The 23,393-nt window shown below is 39.4% G+C and overlaps 1 protein-coding gene across 2 annotated transcripts in view; it reads right to left on the bottom strand.

Annotated features, from left to right (window-relative positions):
- Positions 1 to 20,188, bottom strand: part of card11 (caspase recruitment domain family, member 11) — a 46,471-nt gene extending 26,283 nt beyond the window's left edge. For both annotated transcript variants that reach the window (XM_057345784.1, XM_057345785.1), the window contains exon 1: positions 20,062 to 20,188. The gene's annotated coding sequence lies outside the window, so the exon portion shown is untranslated. The remainder of the gene's footprint in view (positions 1 to 20,061) is intronic.
- Between the last annotated feature and the right edge of the window lie 3,205 nt (positions 20,189 to 23,393).

Genomic DNA, 23,393 nt, shown 5'->3' with positions numbered 1-23,393 from the left:
CGGTCCGCCATTGGAGTCGGGTGCATCTGCCACTAGAGCGCCTCTTGAGGTCGGGAAGAGCACCATCCCTGAGCCCTGCACAGCTCTTTTTTTAAAGTGACTTCTGTTGTAAACAATTTAAAAACGAGTAAATTTGTATTGTCGCCAGTAATATTTTTGGTTGCTACAGTTTTAGGCGCAGTCTGGAGCCCTGTTACATATGCTGTACGCCAGCGGTTCTCAACAGGGGGCCCAGCTGACTTCCAAGCAGGCCTTAGGATAACTCAATTATTTAAAATTTAGATTTTTATTATTTGTCCATTTTTATATTGAACAAACACTTTTCCAGTTAAGATCAAGCTTTGAAATATTTTATTGGGTAGGAAATTTGAGTTTTTAGGAGTGGCGGGAGGGGGGATTTGAAAATTGTTGAATACAGTGGGGGGCCTTGGAGTCAAAAAGGTTGAGAACCCCCTGCTGTACACTGTAGTGACCTCTATGCGTGAAATGGTTAAGAAGCTATTTCTAATAGATCATGTGACTTGTTTATTGTAACCTATAGTAATGTGAGGTCTTTTACATACAAAATCTAAATAAAATTACATCGAAATGAAAGTTTAGTGGCTTGTAGCCTTGTTTGAGTAGTTTGAGTAGTTGATAGTTTGAGACTATCTGCATGCTTGTAACTCCTAAAATCAGCACGGTATATTAAGGGATTGTTCACCTAAAAATAAAAATACTGTCATCATTTACACACCTTTAAGTTGTTCCAAAACTGTCTAAAAGTCATTGTTCTGCTGAACTCAAAGAACACAAAACAAGATATTTGGAAGAATAACAATACAGTTTTGGGGCACGGCAAACTAGTCACTGGTGCCCCAGAACTGTTTGGTTTCCCACAATCTATTGTGTTGAACAGGAAAAAAAAATGATACAGGTTTGGAATAAATGAGTAAATGATGATTGAATTTTCATTCTTTGGGTAAACTATCCCTTTAGTTTTTGTGTTCTCTACAGCACTGGTAAAAGGAGATGATGACTAAAAAATGAGACAGTCAAACATTTTCTTAGGGAACTTTAAATGTTTCTCTAACTGCATCAAGCTTGTTGGTTCTAAGTAAATCTGTACGTCGTGACAATTAAAAAAAAATGTATTAAACTTTTCTCATGAAAAATCTTTCATGTCAACTTTAATAAGACACTAAAAGGTTTTTCTGTTTTTGTCCAGTCTGTTTTCTCGCAACACAAAATTCACTTTCTCACGTATATGATGTCTTGCATTTTTCCCAATTTTCAGTGGGTTGCAAATGTAAATGCTAATGTACAATAATGCGTTAATACAGGCCCTGCGTGACAAATTTCTCTGCATATATTTTATGACGGAGAGACGTGTCGAAGATACAGCGGATGCCCTTAGGCTGCATAATACCAGCATTGTTTTTCAATGCTCTATGGGCCTTTGCAAATTAAATCAAACGATACTACTGATATGCTTGCACACGCTTTTGCATATTCCTGTCTATCTATCAAACCTGGTTCTGGACCACAGATCCTTCCCCGGATCTGCCCTTGTGCTTCTGCCGCCACAGGTGTGAATGGGAACAGGGCGGAATGATCTAACTTCCCGTAAATGCAAGACAGGACACATCTGAACAGAGATCGCAGCGTGAGAGCCAAGAGATGATTAATACTTTTATTCAATTACATTCAATGAATATACTTTTTACTCTTCAACTTTTAAACTTTAGGTGTGTTTTATAGTCTTCACATACGCAAATTTCTTCTCATTTTCATCCGTCTCTTTAAGAAACTGCTTACTTCTAAATGCTTTTTACATGCACTCAAGTGTGTTTTAGCTGTACTTTGACTTTATTCAGATAAATATCGACAATACCCACTTGAACCTAAAGTATTGCAGGGTTTCAAAAGGCTTGGATTCAGTGCAATATAAGTCATGTTAACTCGTTTTATAAAACATTTATGGGGCTTTAAAAGCCTCGGCCCCAATTCACTGCTGTGTGCCAGATAAAGTCATACTGGACTAAAACAATATAAGGATTTAAATTTTTTAATGAACTGGTCTTTTCCAGGAAGTATAACTTATATTTTTGGCCACCTCTGCTAACTTGGGTTTAGTAAATCAGCCTGTGAGGTGGGAGACGTTATGCTGTCCATCCCATCCCATCCACCCCCAGCACATACAGTCATTACCCATGTCTGACGTGAGGGCAGGACCAACACTAACGAGCATTAACATCCTCTTCTGATTTTTACACATATTTGGAAATCAGAGAAATGAGTGGGAGAGAGCATCCGAGTAAAGCTCTGAAACACTGTGTGCTCCCACAATCAAAACAATTATCCGCTGTGAGAACTGTTTATTGTTTGCATGACTACTGGAAACATACTACGTGTTTCTCTCTACAGATTTTATCACGCTGTCTGACTAACAGATATGGCATGATACCGTCATTGTCACCATGAAATTTGTGCTCGAGTCAGGACGTGACTCAGCCAAGTCACAATTCAACTTCACCTGCAGAAGTTCACATTCACACACATACGCCAACTCTGCCTCCACCCTGTCTTATACCTTGACCAGATTTCCTCTCCACTTATTTTGGAGCAAGTGCGTAAGAGTGCACCCTGCACTTCCTCATTTCATGAGCAGGTGTTCGGCACGGCCTCTTAAAAGTGACATTTTTGGGAGAAGTTGCATTTCTGTGGTGGGCATTTTAAAGTTGCACAGCAGAAGTGATACTAATTTTGTCGTGCACATTTAAATACAGCATGTGCATCTTGAAAAGCACAATCTTAATCTCTACCTGCATGCAACACATTTATAAAACACTTACAATACGGTTTTTGCTAAGATTGTTTAATCATCCATGCGCTAACAATGAACAATACTTCTACAGCATTTATCTTATTTCATGTTAATTTTGGCATTTACTACATTGGTAAAATCAAAAGTTGCATTAGTTAACTAAACTTGAACAATTATATTGACATTCTAACATTGACAAAGATTGATAAACGCTGAAAAACTTTATTGCTCATGTCCGTGTTAGTTAAAGGGAGAGTTCACCTTCAAAATGAAAACTCTGTCATCATTTCCTCATCCTCATTGTCATTTCAAACCTGTATACATTTCTTTCGTCTGCAAAACACAAAAGAAGATATTTTGAAAAATGTTGGTAAAAGAAAACCGTTGGTCGCCATTGACGCATTGATTTTGTGTCCATACAATAGAAGTGAATGGGGACCAATGATTTTTGGAGACCAACCTTTTTTTTTCAATATCTTCTTTTGCAGAAGAAAAAATCACACAGGTTTAAAATGGCAAGAGGGTGAGTAAATGATGACAGAATTTTTATTTTGAAGGTGAACTATTCCTTTAATGCATTTACTAATGTCAACAAATACAACCTTATTGTAAAGCGTTAACCATCATTTTTTGTATTGTCGTTTATTTGCACACACCATCTACATTGTTGAGGCATACAATTCACTAAAAGAGAAGCCATACAAATCAGAAGAGACAGACAAAGCTAGCCAAAAACGTATCGATGGACTCACTTTGCATGATGCAATTCCTCATCATTTGATTATTTACTCCAGCCACAATTGTTTTAATACTTTTTATTAAAAACTTTTTAATAAAACTATGTTTTTCGTGAGCAGCAGGCCAGCAAAGTACACTCTTAAAAATAGAGGTGCTTAAAATGGGCATTTAAAGAAAAATAATACTCGACATTCGCAGGAAATTATTTAAAAAATCTTTGAAAATCACGCATACAGGTTGCACGCACGCATGTATAAGCCACAGTACACACACATAAACAGAGAGAGAGAGGGAGAGAGACCATTCACACTTTCCATGTATGATGACAAACTGTTTAATTCATTAGGGAATAAGCTATCTTAAGTCAAATAGTAATTTTAGGATAAGGTGCTGAAACATAATATAATAAACATAACCAAATGACGGAACATATTACGAACAGCCTGAATAATGGCACTTATATCTTTAGCGATCATCTTAGTGATGAGGGCCGTTGTTTGCTCTGCCCATCTAGCATTCAACTTGGTTGATCTGATCATGAAACTAGCCGATTGCCACGGACTTCGCCCTCAAATGAATGCGCATCCTGGGGTTTGACCTATGATATACAATCTTCGCATTGGCAAATTGCACTGCCCATCATTTTCATTACGTTCATTTTTAAAGGACCCCCACATACCACGCAAGTCTACAGTGTGCGTAGCCTGTGAGACAGCTTTTAGGTCCGTTTTTACATGGTTACATGAACGCATCACCATGGCATCAACACGGAAAAACATGGGGAATTGTTTTTGTTGGTTTTTATTTTTAGACGACAATCGCACACTATTCGATGTTCTATAATTAAATCAACTAATCAAATATTCGAAAATCGTGACTCATCCCTACATAAAAGGTTCTGCACAGCGATGCCATATAAGAACCATTTTTGGTTCCAAAAAGAACCATTCAGCCAAAGGCTTTTTAAAGAACCATCTCTTTCTTACTTTTTTATAAACAGGAAGGTTCTTCGGATGTTAAAGATTCTTTATGGAACCAAAAGGTTCTTCTATGGCATCAAAGCACCTTTTTTAAGTGTATTACTGCATCTTTAGTGCAAAGTTTCGTGAATAAAGCACGAATCAATAATTACATAGAAAAAGGTATGTTTGTGCTGAAATGACTAACAGTGACCTAATTTTAATACAAAACAATGCATTGCATTTAGCACCTGGTTAAACTGGATTGCGAGAGGTTAGTCAAAAACACCATCAGCGTGCCAAAGTGACAGAAATGTTTAAAGACTTGCCCCCGAGAATTAAAACCAAACAATTAGGTCTGACGGCAACACATTTGTTTAGCGTTGCACTGTAACTATGTCCCTGCGGCACCTTGTACGCTTCTCAGTCATTGTGTAAAACCTAACTAGCGGAAGCCCTCACCACGTGCTCCCGCGGCTCCATCCGATTTTAGAAAGAACCACAAACCCAAAAAAAATCATCAGCCAATGGGCTGCAGCCCTGGCACTTCAGAGGAACTGCACCGAGCTGTTTTGTGTGAAAGTGAAACAGGGTGAAGCGGTGATGTGAGGCCCTGAGCCACTCTTCCACTGACTGAAATATTAAACTCTAAACATCGGGGTAAAAGGTACATTTGAGTAAATTAAGAAGGCGTACATGAGTAAACTATAAATAGATCTTTAGTAAGCTGAAATGTTCGATAAATGAATGACTCTGTCATGTGTTTTTGTACGGTGGTAACTAAAATTACTACTAGTGGGGCTACGTCAACACGCATCTTTTAATAATCACTGCATACATAAAAGTTAGTCAACATTAACTCACCCTAATGTCATTTCAACTCTATATGACTTTCACCTAACTGTTCATCACAAAAGGAAATGTACAGGAGAATGCACAGAATGTTCTTTTCCACAACAAAGGTTAAACAACAGTTGGGACAAAGCTTCTAAAATACATACAAATGCAACTTAAAAGTAGCGCTGTGCTATTAATCGAACATTTGAAAAAAAATTGCGTAAAGCGCGTGCAACTTAATTCATGTCGATGTGGGTTTGGAACTGCTGTTTGCCAAACTTTTTCCCTATCATCAGTTCGTAAATGAATTTCTTTTCAATAAAATGATGAAAATATTGGAAAGGTGTCTATTCAAGTCATACATGTACCAAACATTAAGGTCTTAATTGCAGTCTGTTGCTTTATTCGTCCTTATTGTTCTCAATATGCGGTTGCATCTACTGCAAGATTAATTACATTGTATTTGATAGAAAACCTGTCTTAAAAGTCACAACTTTGTAGTTTCATGAAATGTATAGTTTCCCCTGCATACTTGATAAGTCATGTTTGTCATTAATTAGCAGGGGGTTCCCAAACATTTCAGTCCTGGACCCATCGACAGGTAATCTGTGTCAGACACACCAATTTTTTAACATTTGCTTCAGTAATTTTGATTTAATCACGAATTAATACATTAAAATGCAATATTAAAATACCTGATGGTAAGACTGCATGATTATGACAAAATCATTATTGATTTCCCCATGATATTGTAATTGTGATTAAAGGGGTCATATGGCGTGAACACATGATTTTCTGTATCTTTGGTGTGTTATAAGTTGCACATGCATGTATTAGACACGTAAAATTGCAAAAATTAAAGTGTGGGAACAAAAGATGCATTCTATCTAAAAGCGAATGCTCACCCAGACCTGCCTGAAACGCCTCGTGTAACCACAACCCCACAAATCTACGTTAGTTCGTATGAGTTGACTAAGACCACCCAAATGTATACACAAGTAAGGTGGGCGTACCCGTCAGTACAATTGCTTTGGAACCTGATGTTCCAAATACGGTAAGAGGCGTTACATTTCCGTCACACGCTTGCAGTATTTGACCAATCACTAAGCACTGGTTAACTGGCCAATCATAACACACCTCGCTTTTCAGAGCGATGAGCTTTGTTAAAAATCCGCCCGTTTCAGAGAGGCGGGGCAAAGAGGAGATACAGACATGCACGGTATGTGGAAATACAGCATTTTTTAACCTTAAATCGTGTATACACATTGCATTACATCTAAAACAAACAATAATATTAGTTTTAGCCGTGTCATATGACTCCTTTAATAATGTTGATTAAATTGTTTTCAAATGTTTTTTAAAACGCCGTCTTCTTTATATAAAACATTCTGCTCCTGAAATACTTGATTACTGTTGTATCGTCTCAAAGGGTCAACATTTTACTCATTAAAACTCATCAAAACTGTGGAATAACTCATATGTAACTGTCATGATCCTGTCCTTCTTGTCTGGAGTTTTATAGTTCTGTGGACATTGTCGTGACAGTACCATGTCTTTTGTACTTGTTGTGTTCTGTGTGGAAACACGTGGCCTTTGTTGTGACTTTGCGCCACGTGTTCTCCTGTGGAGTGCCTTGGCCCTGGTTTCCCGTTAGCTTCCCATTAGTGTTTCATTCTCCTCACCTGCCCAATGTAATTTTACCTCGTTAGTTTTCTCCTACTTAAAGCCCTGGCTTTCTCTGTTCCCGAGATGGTTCGTCATACATTGTTCATGTTCGTTTCTAGTCCCGTGAAGATTCCCTTGTTCCAGTCTTGCCTTGCACGATAAGTCAGTGGACTTACTATTCTTATTATTTGGACTTCCTTGTTTTGCCCCCTTGTGGGAAGTATTAGTTTTTTTAGTCTTGTTTAATTTAGTGTTTGCCCCCATTGTGGGTTTCTGTTTTAATAAAGTGTTTTTGTGTTGCTACCTGCTGTCTGCATTTGGGTTCTTTTGCCATTCTCGTGACAGAACAAACCGGCCAATACTGAAAAGCAGACAGCCAACATTATGGACAGTGCTTGAACCTCCCTGCGATCCCGCCAAGCCCATCTGCTGTTTAGGCTCCGTCAGGGGGATTCGGGACTTTACCAGGGACTTCGTGGCTGCAGCGAGGGAGACAGAGTTCGGTGAGGCAGAACTCAAGTTCATTTTTAACGGCTGTCTCACCGAGCCCCTCAAGCCGACAGAGACGGAGATGCTGAGGCCCCTGGGGTTTAGTGACATGGCCAGGTACCTGATAAACCGGGACAACCCCTGGCCCTCAGTCCCAGCCTGGGCATCTTCCCCATTGGCTACCGTCCCGGAGGACTGTGTCCTGGCCACTGTCACCCTGGGGGACTCAGCCCCACCCGCATCAAGCTCCACTAGTCCTGACCCTCCTACCAGCCTCCGTGGCAAGCGAGGGAGGAGAGAGTCCTGGGGAACATTTTCAGACTCCTCCAGTGCAGAGCTAGCCATGCCACCGGTGGGGCCGCATCTTTACAATCGGCCACTAGCCCGGTGGTCCGCTCGAGGAGGAAGAGGCGACGGAGGGGGCCACTGAATCCGCCGCAGGCATCCAGTCCGGTTCCGGTCCCGCCGGCATCAGCTGCAGTTACGGTCCCGCCGCAGACATCCAGTCTGGTTCAGCCGCAGGCATCCAGTCCGGTCCAGCAGGCATTCACCCCGGTCCAGCCGGCTTTCGGTCCTAGCTTAGCCCTTCCTGTCCTGCCCCTCCGACACCTCCCCGCTCCAAAAAGAGAGCTCCAGCCCCTCCCAAGTCTCTTCCCCCCATCCCATCCATGCCTAGTTTCCTCAAGTTTTGGCCTCCCATTTGCCTTGTCGTATCAGTGGACCAATAATGTTTGATACTGATGTCACACCTGCCGCAATGTGACAATGATTCAATATCAGAAGTATGGTGAAAAAATACAACTGATTTCAACAACAATTTTATGGTCCTTCTTTGTAATTGACTACCCAAGTAGCAAGCACATTCGGTCCGATTCTGGCAGTAATGCGGCACTGTCGGCTCAATGTCAGCATCTGTGAGAAGGTAATGGGCCAGAGCTGTGCCGACTATCCACACCACTTCTGGCTGATAGACGGCTTTTCGTGTATGGGCAGGTCTTGGCTGAAAGCAGTTGAATTTGTCCATATTAGGTGCAGCTGTGTTACTTTCAGCTTTAGTTTGTAATGTCACAGGTGGGCTGCTACTACAATTAAGGAACTCAGCCATCTGATGAAACTACTACAGATCTCAACCCACTCAACTTCTCCTACGGATCCATTTCTGACAAAATGTTTTTTTATTTGTCCATTCTTTAGTGTAATGTGATGTTTCACATATAAAGAACACAATAGTTCTCTCATATACTTACAATAGATGTTTTGTGTCGATAACATATTTCAATTACGTCTGATATTTAATAAGAAACACAGCTGGGCTGTATCCCCTGTTGTTAGCCAATGAAATGCTTAAAATGGTACATTTCCCTAGTTTAAACATTCAACGATATGATTTCCTGTTATATTGTGCACAAAATATAGCATGAGTGTATGACATTAGCAAAACATTGCAATCTGTTTTGATTTACATTGCACAAACCCAACTGCACAAAACTCTTATGACGTCACAGCTGTCCATGATTGGTAAGACTCACCGATGAAAACTATGACGTGTGTTTCATGTCATGCCTTCAGTTCCAATATTACTAATTTATCATGCTTTTATAACTGCTAAAACTGTTAATGTAATCATGATATGGAAGACTGTGACATTTAATGAAAAGAAAAAATTATTTTCATCTGCCATTTAAAAAGGCAAACACAGTGTGACCGTCACTACGGGAAGCAGCAGGTAGGCTCCTTTATTTAACTTCGCCTGCAAACACAAATCTTGCTGATTGACCTGCAGAGTGCTGCGCGAAGTAGAACACACCTACAATAATGTTGTAAATTGAGGCTCGTAAGTCGTAAATCTTTGGCAAGCAGGTGACCGGAGACTGCTCTCTGATTGGCTTGTATTAGGTTGTCCAGAAAGCTGCACCCTGGACCCTCCCACTTTTGTTGATAGCGTATCAATATTGTATTAATCTTTTTGGCCTTGTGTGATTGGACGATTCTTGAGCTTTCTCGACTAATCATTTTCTCCTGCAGAAACGTGTAGTCGATCCCGTAGTACGGTAGTTGTACTGGAAAATACGTCCTCGTAGAAGTAGAACCGCCAAGTCTCAGGGTTTTGTTTGTGAAGGTACAGTTTAATTCTCTTTCATTAGTAGTTTACACCGGATCGACCCTGTTTATAACTTTACACCAGCAGCAAAATGATCAAGGACGAGCTTTGTCCTAATCAGACACGTCACAACGCCGCAAATGTTTATCCAACCAGGAGGTGGTTTATCGGCTAAACCGATGCATGCATGAATTCTTCTCCCCCTACACATAGCTTGCTTCAGACTGCGAAGGAGGACGGAAGAGGCGTGACAAGAAATGAAAGTTTAATGATTCTTGAAATTAAAAGTTTATTTATGCTGTTCTGTATGATTTGTTTTACTAATTTTCTGAATTGAGTTCAAATTTGAAAAATTTAATGTGTTTATTCCAAATATAAAGTACTCAGTTTGAATTGTTTTGTTGGTTTGTTTAATTATGACAGCTTTTGTATGGTAAAAAATACAATGTGGTCCTGTTGCACCAGTTTCCCCTTCAAACTGCACAATCATTTAATCAAATCTGGCCCACATCCATTAGTTCTGTGGTTTTCAGTAGTTGGGCCAGTCCTGGGCCCAGAACCCAGGCATGTACTTGGCCAGAACAAAGTACTTATGTGGCCCACATCTGGGCCACAGACATGCATGCATTGACTGTTCTCTGGGCCAAATCCGGGCCTCAATACATATATATACTTGCAGTGTAGTCTGGGCCATATCTGGCCCACATCCATTAGTTCTAGTCTGTTTACAGTGCTTGGGCCAAATCTGGCCCACATCCATTAGTTCTGTGGTTTACAGTGCTTGGGCCAAATCTGGGCCGAGGACCCAGGCGTATACTGGGCCAGAATGAAAACCCTTATGTGGCCCACAAATGGGCCACACAAATTTTGCTACCTGGGTAGTCATGTGATCTGGTGACCAATATACACCCAGTTAATAGCCTGATACAAATACACCAAGTAATCTTCTTGATTCTTATGTATTTCATGGGTTGAATGTAGAGCTGTAGCTATCGATTATTTTAGTAATCAAGTAATTTACCAATTACTCCATCGATTAATCGAGTATTCGGATAATAAGTACTTTTTCTTTATTAAGAGCAATACTAAATATACAAGAGAAAATAAGACAGGTCTCTTAAAATGAACAACTAATTTGTTTCCTTTTTAGAAAAACTAACATTTTTTTGCCAAAATTGCATACATTAATATCTGTGAAAACTAAACCCATTTAGTACATTCCATTGCCATATTACATTCAAAATGCTATATAATACAAATATATAATTAAGAAACATTAATAAAATTTGAAAGAATAATTTCAAAGGTAAACGACTAACTTATCCATGATGCATTTAGTTTACCTAAATTAGTTTTAATTTTTCAAAGTTCCGTTTTTTATTTTTTACTATTAAATAGTAATTTATTGGTAATATCACGTTTCGTTTTGTGCCGCTCCATGTTTAGAGGAAATGTCCCCGCAGTAACAGACCGGTGTACATTCACGAACGTGTCAAAAGTTAACAGTAACAAAAATGATTATAAGTTTATGCAGTGAACCTCGCATACTTTTGAGAATTAAGCGTTTAGTCGATGTTAATGAATCCTTATAGCAACAAACACGGCAGTGTTTTTAAGACAAACAGGCAATAGGTCAGGGCATGCAGCAAACAAGCACAGACGAGGTTCACAAAACGATAAGCAAATCCAAAAATCACAACACAAGTAATACAAAAGAAGAATGCTCAGATATGCAGTAGCAACACAAACAAGACTTAGCAATGACAGAATGATTGAACCAGGCTTATATTGACAGAGGTAATTACAAACAGGTGAGAATGATCAGTGTTCAATGAGTCCGCGCAATGGGTTATGGGAAATGTAGTGAATAATGAAAGTCCGGGTGATGGGGAGAGTGCTCTCTTGGCTTTGTGTTGTTTCCAGGCGGACCGTTACAGAACGCGACATGCACGTCTCCTGGAAATCCTGTGAAATTCAACCAATCAGATGTCGACTTCGAATGTGCTGAAGTGTTTCCAGAAAAGTGTGCCTTATGCATCAGACATTAAGCCAATGGTCTGTGGGAATGACGTCTGAGGCTGAGACTAACATAAAACTACTGTAGTTAATCAGACTTTTATTTTGGCCGGTCGTCTGAAGATGCTTATTTTTTAGTGTGTGTTTGATAGCTTCCCTTCACATAGCTTCACTCAGTAAAAAGTTCTAAAATAAACTCTCAGAGCAACTCTGGAGATGAAGTTCATGTGTTCATGTCCTCATACAGTGCAGACGCAGACGCAAACACACAATGTTTGTCGCAGTCTCACGGTTGTCAGAGCCGAAATGAAAACCTCTGCCCTCTGTATATTTTTCTGTAATATATTCTGCAGAGTCTTCTGTGTTTACGCAACAATTTTAAAGTGTACATTTCTTACATATTAAATCAGTTAGTGTTTTCTTTTTTTTTAAATTGTGATTGCATTCAGTAACAGAACTCTCGTGGATGACAGACGAAGGTAAATCCAAAGATACTCTTTAATGATAATCCACAATGATCCAGTACACGAAGATGAGTAAACACACTTCGCATCGTATATATACACAGAGTCCGGGTGATGAGGGAATAGCTGGGAGGTGCAGTGATAACTGATGAGGGACTGGTGAGGGAACGTGGAGGATGATGGGTGATGTAGTCCCAGGGGGAAAACTCTGGAAAACAGGCATGGGGACAGACGAGATTGTGACAGTACTCCCCCCTCCCAAAAGGCGCGTCGGCTGTGCACCGCCCGGAGCACAGTAGTCCAAGGGGGTGCCGGCAGTTCAGGGGGCCAGGGAGGTACCGGCGGTTTAGGAGCCCTGGGAGGTACCGGCAGTTCAGGGGGCCTGGGAGGTGCTGGCAGTTCAGGGGTGGCCGCAGCGTCTGTGACAATGGAGTCAGGAGAGCCATGCTGGTGGGGACAAATGAGCCAGGGCTGGTGACCACTGTGGCGCTGGGGTCTGGAGTGATGGTGACACTGCCAACTGTTGCGGTGGAAGTAGGCGTGGGAAAGAAGGCGCTCGTCACGATCGCAGCGTGGAGGTGCTTTCCGTGACTAGTCCTCAGAGTCTTATCCGAGGAGGCAGGTCAGGCCACAGCAGCTCGGGTATGAGAGCCCCCCCAAAATTTCCTTGGGGGAAACCCAGGATGTCCAAGACATAATGGCCAATGTGGTGGAATCTGGGGCAAAGCCGGTTGAAGGCTCTGATGAGGTCTCGGTGGAAGTCTCTGAAAACTTGGAAGGCTCTGAAGACTTGGAAGGCTCTGAAGACTTGGAAGGCTCTGAGGACTTGAAAGGCTCTGAGGACTCGAAAGGCTGAGAGGGCTCGGAAGGCTGAGAGGGCTCGGAAGGCTGAGATGGCTATGAAGGCTTGGGAGGCTCTGAAGGCCTGGGAGGCTCGGGAAGTTCTGAAGGCTTGGGAGGCTATAAAGGCTTGGGAGGCTCTAAAGGCTTTGGAGGCTCAGACGACTTTTGGGAAGGCTCGGAAGACTTGGAAGGCTCGGAAGATTTGAAAGGCTTGGAAGACTTGAAAGGCTTGGAAGAATTGAAAGGCTTGGAAGACTTGAAAGGCTTGGAAGACTTGAAAGGCTCTGTGGTGTCCCTTTTAAAGTATAAGGGGTCGAACTCCTGCAACACCTGATCCATCAGGGGGAGCTTGAGTGCAGGAGGTCCGTGGGGAAACACCGGCTCAGGTGAGGGTCGAGGCACCGGCTCAAGGGAGCGTTGATGTGCAAGGCAGCGTGCCGGTCCGGGAGAGGCTTGGTGGAAGACTTTGCCGTTATGTTAAGGTAAGCTGGGGCGCTCAACAGGCAGCCAGATGGGGCCAGAGGTTCATCAATTTCGTCCGTAATGGCCTCGCTTACGGAAAAGCGAGAGCTATTCAATATCAGGACAACATTTATGAACTCCGTCAGCGGCCATTCACGCAAATCTGGAGACAGAGCACGGAGGACGGCATTATCCAGCCCCATTAGGAAACACCCGTTGAGTAAGAGGTCATCCCAACTGATTTCTAAAAAGTCCTGCAAATACCTCTCCAGAGGTCCAGTCTTGGAACAGCAGGTACTGGAGGATGTCCTCTGGAGAGTCGAAGCCAATATATTCCATGTTATTGGAGGTCTGGTCTTCTGTAACAGAACTCACGTGGATGACAGACGAAGGTAAACCCAAAGATACTCTTTAATGATAATCCACAATGATCCAATACTCAAAGATGAGTAAACACACATGGCAGAATCGCAAAATACATACAATCAAGACCGGCACAATACAAGGCAAGGAATACAACAACACAGTGAGTACAGGGTTTTTCCTGCATAGAGAAATTGGAGGCAGCCGCCTCCGTCAAATGTCGTGCCGCCTCAGGCTCTCGCCAAAATTAAGTTGTGAGTCTTCACAAGAAATGCTGCGTGCATTTAACAGACTGTCATTTGTAACTGCAGTTGCAACATTACTGTCGAGGAGGGGTGAGAGGAAGAACCCAGATGCAGGAAGCCAGTAAAGGGTTAACACAGAACTTTATTATAAATATAAAACAAAAACCCACGGTGGGGTTGCAAAAACACTATAAACAAAAGACCTTTCAAAAAGACAAACAAAAACTTCCCTCACGGGGGCAAAACGAGAACTAAAATCATAAACAAACAAAACTCACTCTTAGGGACACGCAGGGCAAGGCAAGGCAGGAACACGGGGAACATGAACAACATGCGAGAAATATTGAACAATTAACCGACACGGGACAGAAAGAACAGAGGCTTTAAATAGGGGAACACTAACGAGGGATGATTACAGAGGAAGGGTGACGGGCAGGTGACAGGGATCAAACACTAAGGGGAAGCTAACGAGGTAACGAGAGGGCGGGGCTTAGAGACGAGACACCGGAGAGAACGCATATTATGTCAAAGGGACAATAATATGTTTCTCTCCACACCTAACAAGAGGTTCTGCCATGAGGCAGAACCTGAGGCAGAACCATGACAATTATGCCACGGTGGAGGCGCTGTTTCGTTATCAGCACACTGAGGCGCTAAAAAGAGTTGCAGAACAAGAGCCAGCCTGTGTTTCACGGCCGTTTGTTTTGCATCCAAGTACGTTTAATTTCTTAAAATTATTAAATTAACATGACATACATCATTGTAATGTCTTTAGCTGTGCAGTTGGATCGTTGAATCAGCGTATACTGTACACAGCGAGTTCGCCAGTATGAACGCACATTGCGTTTAGAACTACTCTCACTCGAATGACTCATTTGAACAGATTCATTTAAACTATTGAACTTTTCAGTCACTAGCGAATATAAGAGATCCTTGAGTCATTTAAAGTGAACCACAGAGAATGCAAGATGTGAATCAGCTTTGCTCATTTAGAAAGACTGGTTGATTCAGTTGGCTATTGTGTCTTTATTTGATTAAAAAAACATTTCTGTTTGGTTGAATAAAAGTAATGTTTTATATAACTTAATAATTGTCATTTTTATCTAATTTTATTAGAACTTTTAATATGTCAAACTTAAAGTCACTTTGGTTAAGCCACTTAAAGGTACGGTAGGCCTACGTGTGCGTGTGTACAAGATCAGGATGGCACCACCTCCGCCTCATTTTGAGCCAGGAAAAACCCTAGAGTATATATACACAGAGTCCAGGTGATGAGGGAATAGCTGGCAGGTGCGGTGATAACTGATGAGGGACTGTTGAGGGAACGTGGAGGATGATGGGTGATGTAGTCCAAAGGGGAAAACTCTGGAAAACAGGCATGGGGACAGACGAGACTGTGACACATTCTAAAAAAAAATTTGTTTAGTTAAAGTAACCAACAAATACACAAATTAACGCTTAATGTCACTGTCCTGTTCATAAAATCTTGTTAATGGTGTCGTATTGACTCCCAATGAAAGACACACAAATAGCAGGCTGTACATCATATTTACATTTACGCATTTGGCAGACGCTTTTATCCAAGCATTGCATTGTATTATACATTTGTTTCTGACTATGTGCAATCCCCTAGGATCGAACCCATGAACTTGGCATTGCTAGTGCCGTGCTCTAACCACTGAGCCACAGGAAAGCACAAAACCCATTTCACAAAGCCCATTTCAAATTAAAATGTGATGACAGACTGCACAGATGTTGACTACATATTGTAACAAATGCTACTTTTACAGATTGATGACAGATATATGCGGTTTTCTTTCTAATCAATAATAAATCCATTGTTTGGCGAGTCGGCACATTCCATCTTAGATGCAATCTTTTGGAATCGGACACCAATACCAGCAAACACTAACAATTCAACCTTTGTCACAGGCCATACTATACACATGAACCTAAGTGCCAATCTGATTAACATTACAGAAACATTTCGGCTCTCTCCAAGCAGGTGTAGCCTGTGGTAGACACGGTTTGCTTTATCATGTGCATTTGTGGAGTATATAAGAATGCAAATCTGTGCTCAATCATTTTTTATCTAGAAATATTAAACGAACATAAGATGCTCAATATATGGTTGGTTTTCTTTTAACAGGTTGTGACACATTATTTTAGGTTTTAAAAATGTAATTATTTGAACACATTAGTAGTGAAATGCATTTTGCTCAATAACTCTAGGGATTAAAAAGTTTTTCTAATTTGTTTTTATTTCCACATTTAATCTTAAATTGTTGAATTTTTACATAGCCTAAACAAACATCTATTTGTTTTGCAAAGCGCTACAGGTCTTAGAATCACATTTTGGACATTATATTATGAACATGTTATATCATATAGCAGGGGTCGGGAGCCTTTTTTAACAAAAGAGCCATTTTTCCAGTTTTGGTTAATTAATTTACCAAAAGAGCCATTGCAAAACTATTATATATATATATATATATATATATATATATATATATAACATCTTTCAATGACAAATATTATCTTTCAATTCAATATTAATAACTTGATTTATGTCCACAGACCACCGTCTCTCTTATGGTCCCTATAGGGATCAATTGTTCTTTACCTTTAATAAGACAACATGTCCACAGACAACTCAAAAACAGTGAAACAAACAAAACAGTGCATACATCTGGGGCTCCAAAAAACAGAGGTGTAAAGAGTACCTGAAAACCATACTTAAGTTAAAGTACAGATACCTTGCAGCGAAAATTACTCCATTACAAGTTACAAGTCACCAATTCCAAAACGACTTCAGTAAGTCTCAGACTATCTGATTTTAACAGTACTTGAGTATTTTACTCATACTGAATGTAGGCTCAAAGCAGCACTAGTCCTCAACACTTAAGAGACACGTCAGTGAAAAACAAGAAACAGTTGATTCGTGAGGAGAGCAATCGCATTTATTTTCTTAAATCATAATAAGACTGAACACCTCAAAATTGCAAAAAATCATGGTCGACACCATAACCTACTGTACGTCTATTACAAACACCCTAAGTCTCATTTAAGCTCAAGTGCTCATAAGTAAACCAAACTCCTTCAAAAGGTCTGTTCAATGTAACGGATAAATAAAATAATGTTAAGTAAAATTAAAAAGTCAAAAAGTTTGCACTGGACATGCTGGTTTTGGCCTCATCGCCAGCTGCAGTCATGTCCTCATTTCACATATAAACTGCCAGCAATTCTTAACTACCTGATAATGCACTCATATTCACATAAAGAAGCCATGTTGACAAGTTTTAGTAAATAAGGGCAAAATCCACAAGACATAGTACCTTCAATGCTTGTAAATGACAATATTGCTTCTTCTGTAGCAAAAATAAACTGCTGCAAAAATGATAGGTGCAATGCAAAATGTAATGTGTAATTGCATTAGTCATTACAAATGTAGTGGAATAAAGAGTACATATACTCATGTCAAGTAGAGAGTAAAAGTTGCTAATATCTGTAATACTCAGTACAACTACAAAGTAGCCAAAAAGATACTTAAGTAAAGTAACAAATTACATTTACTCCAATACTTTACACCACTGTCAAAAATGATTTCCATTACTTATGAACAACTTAGACTACAGGTTTACATTAGGCCGCCATTCAATTAAACTTCATTATATCAAACATATTATTTAAAAAGTGCACATTCCTATAGTACTGATACTCACAAAATACTGCATATGTGTCTTCTGACTTTGCATTAGGTATGTTCGACTTCTTGAAATGCTGTAGACTGATCGGCGAATGTCTGAGATCAGAGTACCGCGAGAAAGTTTTGAAAGCACACGGAGCTCTGCTCTCGCGGCACTTTGATGTCATACGCCGACCAGTCTGCGCAACCTGAGCAACACCTCATGAAAGCGAACAAAACTAGCGTCTTGATAATAGCTTTGTAGTTCGGTTCGTACGTGGTCAAGACACATACATACCGGCATTGAAAGTCCTCTGTCAACCTTGACAGCTGTATGTATGACTTCATATAATTCATATGCGAGAAAGACTGCTCACACGGATATGAGGAGCTAAACACAGCGCATCCACACTAACGCGTCACAGTTTGCTTCCATCTGCTCACCGGATACTTTGCGCTTTGCGGCATGGTTTGGTTTTAAAACTTTTAACATGTGATTACATAGCGAGGCAACGAGTTCTGTATCATACGCCACAGAAAGCCGTAACTTTCAATAAAAGCATGACGCTCGTTCTTCTAAACTCCTCGCGCTCTGGGTAGCTTCATACGGGCTGCGGGCGCGAGAGGTTACCATAGAAACGTTGTTTGCCATTGATAAGTTCTTGCGCATATCACTGCATGCGTGTATTGGCAAGAACAACCTGAAATATATGTTTTTTTTAACGATCAAATGTTGGTGAAGAGGCACATGTGGCTCGCGAGCCATAGGTTCCCGACCACTGTCATATATGATACTATACTATTACTAACACTGTAGCAAAACATGTTGAAAATAAGATACATAACTACAAAAAATTGTTAATTGACTTTTTCCATGTTCAAACCAATATCTTGGTATAACTGCAATCTAATATGATATGGTCTCATACAATGCAAATTCTCAATAAGACAAACTTATTGTCGACAATCTAAACTTTGTTGCTTTCACCAGATACATGAATTAGAAAATAAAAAGGAATAATCAAAATGACTTACAGATCATTTTAATACAATTAATTCAGTAGTTTAATAGAAGCTGTAAACAATTCCACTTTTATTTTCTGATGCAGCAGAACAGACCATCATAAATCATTTATTAGTCAATATTTTGTACATATTCATCACATCATCATCTTATATGATTTCATGTTTTAATTATTATAGCAATAAACTGCTGAATTATTGACCACGTTGTCAAGAATTCTGCTCAAAACTCCAAATAACAAACCACAACTGCAACAGCAATATTCGAGCTTGCTGATCCACATCTTAAGCTTAATCTTAACCAGTAGGCCCTACTTAATAAACTGGGAGTTGATGAGGGTTAATTAGTTTTTGGAACTATGACACACCTATATTTCTCCCAGCTAGACAGGGCACACACCAAGCCTACTGGAGGCATCCTACAACTAATACTGTTCCTGTAAAGGAAGCTGTGCTTAAAGGGAAAACTTTCTAAGTTTCTCCTAAACTCTTCGTTGTTGTGAAATTAAGCATGCCACTACATGATGTTTAATTTGATTGGTCGAACTAGGGCGACTGGGGAACACATGAATATTTGTCTGTTCCAACCCTAAATGATCACAGACATCTTCACACGTGGGAAACTGTACAAGCACACTGGAGGGGGATACAGACACAGGTGTGTCTTAGTAGCAGAATAAATATATAAAGTAACAATTTAAATCAACATTTGAGCCAGGGAAAGAAAACAAACAGGCATTTTGAAAAGGATCATCTACTTTCATCTGCTTTGACTGCCTGTCAAACTTTTCAATGTATGAAGAGCATGCAGTTACCCATCACTCTTTTTACCAGCACACCATACGTTTAGTTTACAGTCCATAAACGGCTAGATTAAACTCATCACGTCCTATTACGTGGTTACAAACGAACTGTAAGGCTGGGTTAAGAGCTAAAAAGGTAGAATAAGTGCAATGACAATCTATTTATTTACTGTATTTTCGCCTATAAGCGCAAACAAATATTCGTCATTGCTGACAAAATATCATTGCAATGCAACTAACTTACATCGGAGTAAACGCGCGTGACATCACTTTTGTCCTGCGCATCGACATTTATCTTATTCCTGTGAACTGTGCTTTATAACAATGACGTTTATGTGTGTCCTTCACCAGTGCTAAAATATAACACCTTTTAAAACTTTTGTAAATAGCCTACAAATTCACAAATAGCCTTATACAAGTCAATTCCCTTGCGCATGTCCGACGCGCGAGGTGTGTCGAAGTTTGCGATAAACTTTTCGGCTCTCAAGTTAGGCAGAAATGTTCAATAAATAATCAATATTTACATTTTCTTCCGCTTGACAAAAAGCTTAAAGTTGTTTACCTGTTTGAGAGCAATTTCCGGGGTTTAATATGACAGATCCATGGTTTCTTGAACTCGTCTGTGTTTTAAAAAGCTGAACTATGTCGCAAGAACTCGCAAGACTAGCTGCATAATTTCACCTGCTGCTTCAATGTAGTTGTCAATCAAATCACTAGTGCGAAAAGTGGGCGGGGTTACTGAACTACGTAGCGAATACACATAGCGGCATGCAGAGTTTGTGGCAACTCAACCACACTAATACTTTGTTAGTTGAAAGTTAAACACTACGTATAAATAGGTTAAAAGGTAAACGAAGACAACTCTAAATATTCTTAATGTACCATCCTTTTCAAAGAAATGGTTCATTCCAAAATAAACATGTTGTCAGTTTTTTTACCAAACTCTCTTGCCAGCATGACTTTTTATGTGTTTTACAGAAAAAGAAAACAGTGAATGAATTTTTGGTGCATTATTCCTTTGAAGTGGTATGTGCACTACAAATGAGGCAAACAAACACATTGTTTATTATAAGCAATATACCATAGCACAGCAACCTAACAAGTAAATATTAAGAATAGGCTACTTGACCTCACATTTATATCATATACCTATTGTATGTAGGGATGCACCGAATTGGTATCGGGCCCAATACTAAGCTCGTGTACTCGTACTCGTAAAAATGCACCGATCCCAAAGACCGATACCTCATGTGACAGAACTGACAGAAATTCATTGTGAAATTTGCTTTAAAAGTTTGTGAAAAGCACATAAAATTGTTTATTTTTTCATAATGTGTTTGAAGTGGAGTTGTTTGTAACTATGAAGCTATTCCATTTTTATCAGTCTCACTGTGTTTTAAAAAGGTACAGGCATCGGTATCGTCAAGTACCAGAAAAAAAATTCGATGCATCCCTAATTGTATCCCAGTGTTAAAACTGGATAACTTTCTCATGTGGTCATTTTTATAATACATTAAAATCACACATAAAAACTCATGAAATGAAAGGTAGGCTATGATAAGATATGATAAATAATAAGCTATAATCAAGATAGATCCTGGTCTGGTCTGATCTTGGTCTGAAAAAGTGACAAATGACTAAGCAAAAGGCACAATTATGTTGAATTACCAACATATTATAAGGCGATAGCTATTACAAGCACAAATATCATACTAAGTTGTGAAATTTTTATTTATCTTGATTTTTTTGTTTGGGGGAATATTTCTCATTATAGATTGTCAGAAAGTTTCAACTTGTAGTCACTAGCACGTGACATGCAAATATGTTCCTCAAAACATTTGTTTATTACAACGGTTACTCAGATGTCACAGTATGCTTTCAGGGACACTCTTGTTTTACTCTATTTTGTTTTATTGAAATGACTGGGACAATATTAATTAAACTTAACTTTAAATTAAGTTGCAGTGAGAGTTTGAGCAAACTAGCAATGCAATATTATTGCTGCAAAGCTGCTTTGAGAAAATGTGCATTGCAAACAGTATGTATTTTAGCCTCTGTGTGTAGCAACATTTTGCCACTTTACAAGGAATAGATTCACATTATAAAGAGAAATTAAAAGGAAATATGAAGAAAACAGCTGTTGAGGTGTAAGCAAGCTATTCTGTTGGCTCTTTATTATGACAACAGTGGTTTTCAAACTGGGGGCCCCAAAATGGATCCAGGGGCCACAGTTTTTGTGGCATTTTTGAAAATATAGACATCATAAATTATGCAAAATAAGATCACCAACCAAAAAAACTTCCAGCATTGTAAAACTGAATGTTTTTGGTTTAAACAAAACTCTAAGATTAAAAATATTTATTTGGGGGGGACACAAAGCGATGCACCTTATGAAGGGGGTCTTACAAAAAAAGTTAGGAACCACAGAGGTACAAAACATTGATAATGGAGACAGCACTTCATATCAAAGACTGTAATCAGACCACACGGATGTGATGCTTGAAAGAATCAGATTACTATAATGAGGAAGGTAGTCAACTAGTGTGCCCTCCAGTGGTAAAATACAGGGGAATTAGTAACTTCTACATTACGCCATATAACTATTGTTATTAGTAATTCACTGTGTCTTACAGAGAAGTAAATAGTTTCTTCATGCTTTTCGACTTCTGTTGTTGACAGCATACTGTAGCATATCTGAATTGGCAAGTTTATTCAATTACAACTGCTCAAGTTTTCAAATAGATTAAACATTGTTTACACAAAAAAGGGATGGCGGGCTCCTATTGCATAAAATAACAATGTCATATACAGAGATGCCTAGAATTTGACTTAAATATAAGAATCAGCATTTACTAATACATTTTAAAACCAACTAATGTTAGTTAACTGTAACATTAGTTATTGCACAGTGAACTCACTTGAACAACTGAATTCGTATTAACTAAAATTAACAAAAAATAATAAATGCCTAAAAACTCATTAATGCTTTACTAATGTAAACAAAGTGTTGTTGCCTTTTTTATTATTTAAAATGATCCTCTTTACCATCCTCAAGTACTGTATAATTTGTAGATTTTAACTGCACATCTTTTATAAAATATCAGTTACGGTAATAAAGCACCTTAAAACTAAAAGATTTAAAACCTGCTGCCACAAAAAAAAACTCCTCTCCAGTCATGTATAATCATTAGAAAACCAGGAGCAGTTGTAACATCTTATTATTAAACTCTGTCAATGGACAAGACTACTGTGGTACAGGAAGGAATAAAGTGTTTTCTATCAGAATAAAGTCCTCAAAGGGTCATCTAACATATATTTTTCGTTTTCCCCAATTAGGTATGTTAGTTAAACATGACCAGTTTTACGTTACCATTTCACACTCACTTTCTGTGACCCTTAAAAATGAAAGGAGTCATAAATGAAGACATCAAATTTAACCCGAGCTTTTGTTATATAAGAGGGAATCGTATTCAAGCGAACATCCTGTAAGTGTCAGAATTGAAAATGCCCTTGTTACTGAAATTACAACTGTTATTGACACCAGGCCCAGTGAACAGAGCCGATTCTTGCTATAGGCAAGAGTCTCAGCTATAATACACACCACTGTATTTCGTTTGCCCATGATAATATGTCATTTTTGTGTCATCACATTTAGAGAATAATTGATATGTTTTGTTTTCGAATGCTTAGCTTTCTTGAGTAAACTATATTTTGTCAGGGAAGGAACCGGAGTCAAAAGCAGTTTAACAGATTTATTTTCCTAAGACAATCACAGACAGCAACTGGCACGAAATTAACTCCACAACTGAACAGCCAATGTGGGACAACCAGGGTTTGGGGTAAATGGCTCGAGTGCTCGGCCGTAAAGACCTTAGAGGAGAGGTGACAAGGCCG

This window comes from Triplophysa rosa, linkage group LG11 (assembly GCF_024868665.1).
Source record: "Triplophysa rosa linkage group LG11, Trosa_1v2, whole genome shotgun sequence".
Taxonomy (NCBI): domain Eukaryota; kingdom Metazoa; phylum Chordata; class Actinopteri; order Cypriniformes; family Nemacheilidae; genus Triplophysa; species Triplophysa rosa.
The sequence above is the reverse complement of the archived record's forward strand: the minus strand, read 5'-3'. Positions and strand labels throughout refer to the sequence as shown.